The sequence below is a fragment of the Pinus tabuliformis genome, chromosome 1_2 (genome assembly GCF_031772625.1).
Source record: "Pinus tabuliformis cultivar Carrire ecotype Pingquan chromosome 1_2, CPIR1, whole genome shotgun sequence".
Taxonomy (NCBI): Eukaryota; Viridiplantae; Streptophyta; class Pinopsida; order Pinales; family Pinaceae; genus Pinus; species Pinus tabuliformis.
Window position 1 is genome coordinate 16,463,288 of NC_142298.1, and position 8,105 is coordinate 16,471,392.

The 8,105-nt window shown below is 34.8% G+C and overlaps 1 non-coding gene across 1 annotated transcript; it reads right to left on the minus strand.

Moving 5' to 3' along the window:
- Positions 1 to 7,365: 7,365 nt before the first annotated feature.
- Positions 7,366 to 7,438, minus strand: TRNAE-CUC (transfer RNA glutamic acid (anticodon CUC)). Its single transcript has one exon. It is a non-coding gene; the product is annotated as a tRNA-Glu (tRNA).
- Between the last annotated feature and the right edge of the window lie 667 nt (positions 7,439 to 8,105).

Below are 8,105 nucleotides of genomic sequence, written 5' to 3' on the forward strand. Positions count from 1 at the left end.
AAAACTTCCACTTAACCATTAAACCACATTCTCTTGATTGAAATTGTTATTTAAGTTATGATATAGTGTTTTCCATTTATATTTGACGCCATGGATACACTTAGTTTCAACCTGTTCACATGTTTCCTTGCAATGAGACATTTATTGCCCTAATTTTCTTGATCTATTGAATTGATTACCAACACTAATTTTTGGTTGACGCCAAGTTATTCTCATCCTTATATAGATTTTCATTTGTCACACTCATTACTATCACCATAATTCCAATATCAAGATTGTGTTTTCCACAAAAGATGAGCCCATAAAATTGGATACCTACATTTAAACAAGGGAAGTGTCAAAGATATTAGCAGCGTAACACAAGTACTTGTTGCAGATCACAATAAACATTCAACAAACCATAATCTAGAATAAATGCATAGGTTGGGACTATTGGAATTAAGACGGTGCGACCTGTCACATAAGATGAGCGTATCATTATTATTTGTCTAGAAAGCCCACAATGCTTGCTTGTGGTTTCTCGTCAGAGCTTTGACTGTAAGAAAACTGTCAATGGACATAGTTACAAGATCTAGCAACCCCTCATGCCAACCATGTAAGAATGCAAGTTATTTTTCTTTCAACTTTTTTCTCCTTTATTAGTCCCTGGCATGGGACTATAGTAATCAGTTTTGTTTACTAGCATTAGTCTATGTTCGAATTAGCCTAAAGTTTTTTTCCTTGCTTTATAAAATATCGTTTCTTAACATATCAAATGATATAAAATATTGTTGCTCAATCTATCAAATGATATAATAAACCAATCAACCAATCAGATGTTTGCTCATCTTTTAATAATATTATTTGGCCTCTTCCCGAGGCAAAGAGGTTATATGAGGCTATTTTGTTCATATAATTTTCGAAACCAAAACTAATGCTAGCATTAGTCTTTGTTCATATAATTTTCAAGACAAAAAATAATGCTAGCTTTAGTCAATACACATTAAATGTTTGGTTTTTCTGTGTTTGTTTCTATATTATTTCTGGTAGGTACGGAACACCAAGCCACATGGATGTGCACATGTAATGGTGTGTGTGGAGTCTACAACTTGGGTTAGCATTTTCTTCGTCCATTATTAGTATGAACTCCTCCTGCATCATGCACTTATGAACTCAACTTTACTGTAACCTGCTTTACTAAACTCAGCCTTGGCTTTCTTGGCTTTCCTGTAACTTGCTTTACTGAAATTGGATTTCCCATAATTACACTTCGGCACATCAACATTCAACCTTCTTCTGCACTTTTCTACACTTGTCTTCCATGCCTCAACCTTCAACATTCTTCTGCACTTGTCTTCTAGGACTGAAGTGCACTGAGCACGACGTCTTTGTTCTACGTCCCTCCACACTGCTGCATGTAGACTATTGATGTTTCTTATCCTATCGGTGAAGTTGTTGCTGGTTGATTGGACACAGAGGAAGGCACCTGCTATTAGCTGGAACAGTCAGAAATACCAGTTGGAAGAGTCAGAATTTCTTTAGTAAGTTATCTTTACAGGAAAAATTATATAAATTATCTATTTCAATTATGCTTTTGGTTATGTTTCTTCTTGTTTTTATAACATTCAATATTAAAAAATAACAACTATCTTTCCTACAGATCATAAACTCAAGCCATCCACCAATTTTTTTATTCAAGTTTACAGTCCTTACAAAAAGTAGAAGTATATACTATAAACATTTTCTATAGATGATGAAGATGCAGTTACAAAGGATATAGTAGAGAAGACTATGCTCCGTCTGAAAGGAAAGTATAAAATTAGTCGAAATTCAAATGTTATTCAATATTTGCAAGCTCACCTTTACTTCAATAGAAGTTTGCCTGTAACTATGCATGTGCCTTCTGCTACCGTTATCATTACTCTTGTTGTTGCTTGAATATATGTTTTTACTCCCCTATTGGGCTACCTCTTCCTCCACGCAGTATTGAGCACTCCCGAAAGAAAACATAGAAATGGAAGAACTTCCAGTGCCATGCATAACGCCCACAAATAACAACTATCTTTCCTGCAGATCATAAACTCTCCAGCAAAACATGCCAAGCCAATTCAAGCCATTTAGGCAATACGCTGATATCTTGTGACATTTAGGCAATACACTAATACTACATGTATAATCAAGCTGCAAAGACATACAATCGATTAATAGATTTGCCTGTGTTATAAAATCATCAATCATCAAATGGATTAATATATTTTCCTGTGTTATAAATCATCAATCATCAAATGGATTAATATATTTTCCTGTGTTATAAATCATCAATCATCGTCAATTTTATATGGCCAAAATGGTGATCCTTTCTTGGGAAATCTAGTTGAATTGCTAAATATTTGTTTTCGCTTTCTAGCATTCAATTGAAAAAAAGAAGATGAATTTCAATAAACACGTGAAAAGCAGTACTTACCTTCGTGACCCTTGTGACGACCTGGGTCAAGTGGCAAAGTTAACGCATTTATTATTTGATAGGCGTTATCCTGTGAAAGGTTCTCCATGAGAGATTTCGATTCAGATGTGTTTCCCTTAATATTAGCGGGCCTACAAGTATGCAAGAATCCACTCCAATAAGAAGGACTATTAATATTTAGCTAGATAAACAACATATTCCACCATTGTAGTTTCAAAGCAGTGTTCTTCTATGAAGTTCACATCTTAGTTAATACTACTCTTACCCACGAAGAATGAGAAGCCATTAATGCTACCTTCTCCATTCAAACATACTTTCCTTTGACCATAAAAAATGTTCCAAACCTTGAGAAATAGATAATAGAACCAGTCAACCAGTGGATTGGACCATATAACCAACTAATCCAGTTGATAAAGCAACACAAATATAAATAACATTTGGACATGTTCCTATATCCCTTTCAGTGCTAGGACCTAGCGCCAACATCCCAGTTCCAGTTTGAAGGCTAGTAGCCTAGTTGAATCATATCTCGTTTAAGAATTAAATAGTGTCTAAAGCATCCAAACTAAATGGATATAAATACCTAGCGGCATCATGCACAAAGGTGGTTTATTTTGCAATGAAGAGAACAAGGGCAGGGGTGAATAGAGCATAAGAGGCGGATAATAAAGCAATGGTTTATTCGCATGAGCCCCAGAGCATTTGACCAGGTTTCAGTAGCAAAAGAACCAAAGTAAGCATAGACTGGTTGGTACTAGTAGTTATGCAACATTCTAGTAAGTGAATTGCTTCGACATGCAAAACCAAGTGAAGAAAGTGGGTAGGGTTTCGAATCCTGAAAGCATGACCAAAGGCATTGTTGTCTGGTGTGGAAAAACACCCATCCAACTGAAGAGTCGTTGATTTCAAGGTGAGGTTGGTTAACCTCATGTCTTTCGAGGAGAGGCTCTGTAAAATTATCAGAAAACAAAAACTCAAAAAAACATAAGATTCTTATACATAAAGCCCCTCAAATTTTCAGCAAGCGCAAAGGGCTACTGATGGGAAGAAAATTCTTGTGAATGCAAAGGCGCTCACCTTGTACAATAATCATCATCTTGAATTATGTTTGCAGGATGCTCTGTCTAAACTATAATTGATCTAGGAGTCGTGGAAGATCGATATATGTTATTATACAAATCATTCCAAGAAATTTCATCGTTGTAATGCTATGAATACACACATATTCTACAAGAAAAATTAATATCAATAACCTCTGCATGCATGCTGTACGTGTCTTTGGAAAATCTGTTGTGTCAGAGGTGATAATAATGTGTGTTTCCACATTGATTGTTATGTTTTCTTTGTGGATTCTGTGGAAAGGTAATTTTCAGTGGTGTTCAACAACGCTCTTACTTCTTTCCATGCTTCTACTACCCATACTACACAATAGGAAAATTTATGGTGTCACCCGCATATGGAATTTTGCAAGAAAATGTGAATGTCATAAATAAGATGATAAGATAGGTTTAAAATTGCATGCATTAGGAAAATCTAACGAGGAACATGTTTAACTCCAAATTATATACAACACTAAAATAATTGCTTATTGAAATCCTTTTTTTTTTAAATGGAGAAGTGACGTTCAAGATCTCACTTCTTGGTATTAACTTCGAATTATATACAACACTAAAATAAATGCTTATTGAAATCCCTTTTTCAAATGGAGAAGTGACGTTCAAGATTAGCATGCATGCTATACGTGTTTTGGCAAATCTGTTGTCTGGTATTCTGCTCCAGTGTTGCTCTCCTAAATGCGTCGAGTCAATTGGCATGACTTAGGTGTTCCCTGGTTCAGGGCCTGTAGACCTTACATAGGTTATCGTATGGACCTAATCCGCTTATGGTAAGGTATCATATTTTCATTGGGAAGTGCATAAATTGAATGAGGTGAGCTAAAAGACATGGTGATAAATGAAAAATGTTGGGCAAGAAACAAAAACGCTTTAACTTTAGAAAACACATCTAGCTTAATTACACGTGATTTTCCACAGCTTAATTTATTTTCTATAATTGAAGATATATTGTCACATACATTTATCATCCATGTTTGTTTACAAAAATTACATCACTCCCTTGAATCCTTCTTACAAATCAACAAAAAAAACATACCTAAAACTAACTAAAACTTAGCGAATTTGTATCACCTTAATTGAAGTTTAAAAATGTATTATCTTCACTAAATTTAGCTAAAAATAAGTTAGGAAAAAAGAAATACGTAGGCATTGTCCACAGGAACCCACGAAAACAAAGCTCGCGGTAAAGAAAATGAAGCTCTGCAAATGACTAGCCAAAGCACTGACATTTTTTGTTGACTTCAACTTCATAAGAAAATAGCTTTCCATCCCATGAAACGACAAGTCCCACATCTAACTGAGCATTTTCGGAAGAGCTTCCTCCAACAGAAAGGTGCACTTACATGAGCGCTGTCAGTTAGTGGTTCAACTGCTCATGGTTACTTAAAATTTCATTCAATGAAAGACAAAGTAAAACTAGCACATCATCTCTCACCCTATCATATCAGTGGCAGGGACTTGCTGCTTCACAACCTCCTTGTTGTTTAAGGAATCCCATGCGTTACCAGACTTAGAGATCAGCTATATATTGTGGTGAACATGGGACGACAACAACAAATATTGTGAACAATGTAACAAGTTACTTGACTATAGTGGTTTTTGGACTTCAACTAAGTTTATGTTGTATATCTTTGACAAAAAGAAAGTTGGGTTATAATGGAAAAAATGTTTATCCTTATTAGTCCCTACCTTTGGTAGTGTAAGTTGGGTTATAATGGAAAAGAGATTTATCCTTATTAGTCCCTGCCTTCAGTAATGCAGGGACTCTCGCGATCGCTAGAGGGTTGACTAATCATTAATCGGTCTTTTGACAAAAAATTCCTCCTCTACCAAAATTTACCCAAATTTTCAAGTTGCAAATTCCCTTTACCAAAATTTAATAAAAAAAATTGATTTGACTTCTTATTGGAACCTTCATCTATCTCGAGGCCACCTTAGATATCCAACAAACTTTTATCCAAAATTTTGAAAACTCATGTAGATTTTTTTTTTTTTTTTTAAATTAGTTTTGGACTGCCATACATGCATGTTTTATCCAAGGTTTGAAATTGCATACATCTCCTCAAAGTTCGAAACTACAAATATATCCAAACTGCGTACATGTCAAGCTCACACTTCTTTGGAAGCCATCTCTCTCCACATGTCCACAACTCCCCTCCACATGTCTTGGCACTGTGACTTTACCCTTTAGTCACTCCTCTTCACACTGGATATTAGAATGTGATGTACATATTATATAATACGATCTTCCATAAACATTTGAGCTTCTTTCTTGGGTGGTTTACCCCCTGTTTTCTTGTTCATGCAGTCCATGTTTGCTTGTTCGTGCAAGCCAAACAAGCCTAGTGAAGCAACTGTGTTTCTTTATACAAGTCATTTTACCAAATCCTTTCTAAGGGCTTTCTTAGGCACCCCGCACTGAGGATTTGCTTGCCAACCCACCTTTGGACACCTTCACCACCTCTGCCCGAGCAATCTTCTATGTTTTCTTTCCACCTGCAAAATCAAATCAACAAATGAATCCAAGTAAATGAATGAATTCCATAAGAGATAGCACACAATTTCTTCTATTCAATCTTGATTCAATTGTAGACAGTGGGTAGTGAAGCAACTAACCGCAATGGAATTGGAGCACAAAATAGGTTTAGTCTAGGCATTTACTTGCAAGACTCAGTTAATTTCTAAATGGTATGCACTTGTTTTGTTATAGACAATGAATATTGATTCAATTGCAGACAGTGGGTTGTAGTGAAGCAACTAACTGCAATGAAATTGGAGCACAAAAAAGTTCTATTCTGGGATTTGGTTGCAAAAGTCAGTTAATTTCTAAATGTTATGTTCTAATTCACAAAAATCTTGACTACTTACGATATTCAGTTGAAGTTCACACCTATTGTCAGTCTCTACATAGGTGAACGATGAAAGATGTTCTGCCATTACATTTACTGTTTGAAGGAAACATTTTTGGGCATCATTCTCTTGGTTCCTTTCAAATCTCTATGTGACTCAGGTATGCACTTGGAAATACTAATTTCATACTAGCTTTAATCTCTCCACTGAGATATGCACTTGGAAATACTAATTTCATACTGAGTTTGCGTATTTCCCTTTAGTTTTTTTTATGTTGCTTACATTTTTTCTTTCTCACACATTATTGTCTAATTTGTAACAAAAGACCATACACCAAACTCTAGTTTGTAAAAACTCGCTCTAAATTTATTTTTTTTTGGTAAAATTTTTTACAACATTCAACCATCAAAAACACGGTGCTAAATCTATTTCCACCATAAAAACACGATTTAAACACTGCTTTCGGCAGGGATTTTGTAAATCAAGGTTACAGTGGTAAAACTTCAGGATTTTAGGTGGCCAAAAGTTTTTGATGGCGCTTCCACCATAAAAACATGATTTAAACACTGCTTCTGTAAAATTTGTTGAAATTCCACCGTCGTCAAAAACATAATTTAAACACTGCTTCTGTAAAATTTGAAAACATGATTTAAAAACTGCTTCTGTAAAATTTGAAAAAAATTTCAAGGCTTCCAGCCACTTTTAAATAATTCCTCCCTCAATAGACTTATCATTTAAATCCCAAAAGACAACCCACAATGTAAAATCCAGTTGCCGGGACTCGAATCCAGGTCTCTCAGATCCAGGTTACAATGAAAACAGTAAATTTCAATTTTCAATTCTACCATGTAAAAGCCAGTTGCCGGGACTCGAATCGGGGCAATGAAAAAAGCAAATTTCAAATTTCAATTCTACACGTGTCTTCATGGAAATGCATGTAAAACCAGTTTTAAAATATTCCGTTGCCGGGACTTGAACCCGGGTCTCTCGGGTGAGAGCCGAGTATCCTGACCAACTAGACTACAACGGATCTGCAGCTTTTTCATCCATATAACTCTTTAGAATAATAGGTTTAACACATGTACCTCAACCTGACCAAACGGAGAAGGGATCAAAGTAAAATGCATTTATTTAGATAAAAAAATATATTTAAATTTTAAAAATATTCCGTTAATTTATATCGAATTATCGATCTTTACGATAGAGAACAATGACAAGAAGGCGCTTGTTTGAGTGGACAGCACATAAGTAGATGTAAAGATAGTTTTCAATCGTTGATTTTAATTCCGTGAATTTATATGGATGTTCTGTTCACATTATTTAAAGGTAATTTTATCAACGTTGTGTTAATTTTATTCAAAATCTTTCTTATTATGTACCACCTTCTTCTTCTCAAAGAAAGTGTGTGTTCTTTTTGGTTTTCCAAGGATATGGGTAAACTTTTTGTTTACCAACATCATCGTGTGTGGATTTTGTGTTTTTTTTGCTTCCAGTTTTGTTTCAAATATTATATTTGTTTCAATTTTTATTGTAAAAGGGTAAGTTTTCAATTTTCAATTTGTTATAGATAAATAATGGACTATTAGTATAAATTTATTTTAATTATAAATATAGTAAAAGTGGAGATTGATCAAATCTCTTGAAGTGTAAATCTCTTTGAGAGTGTAAGACTTGAATAAAAAGTTTGTACCTCGGTA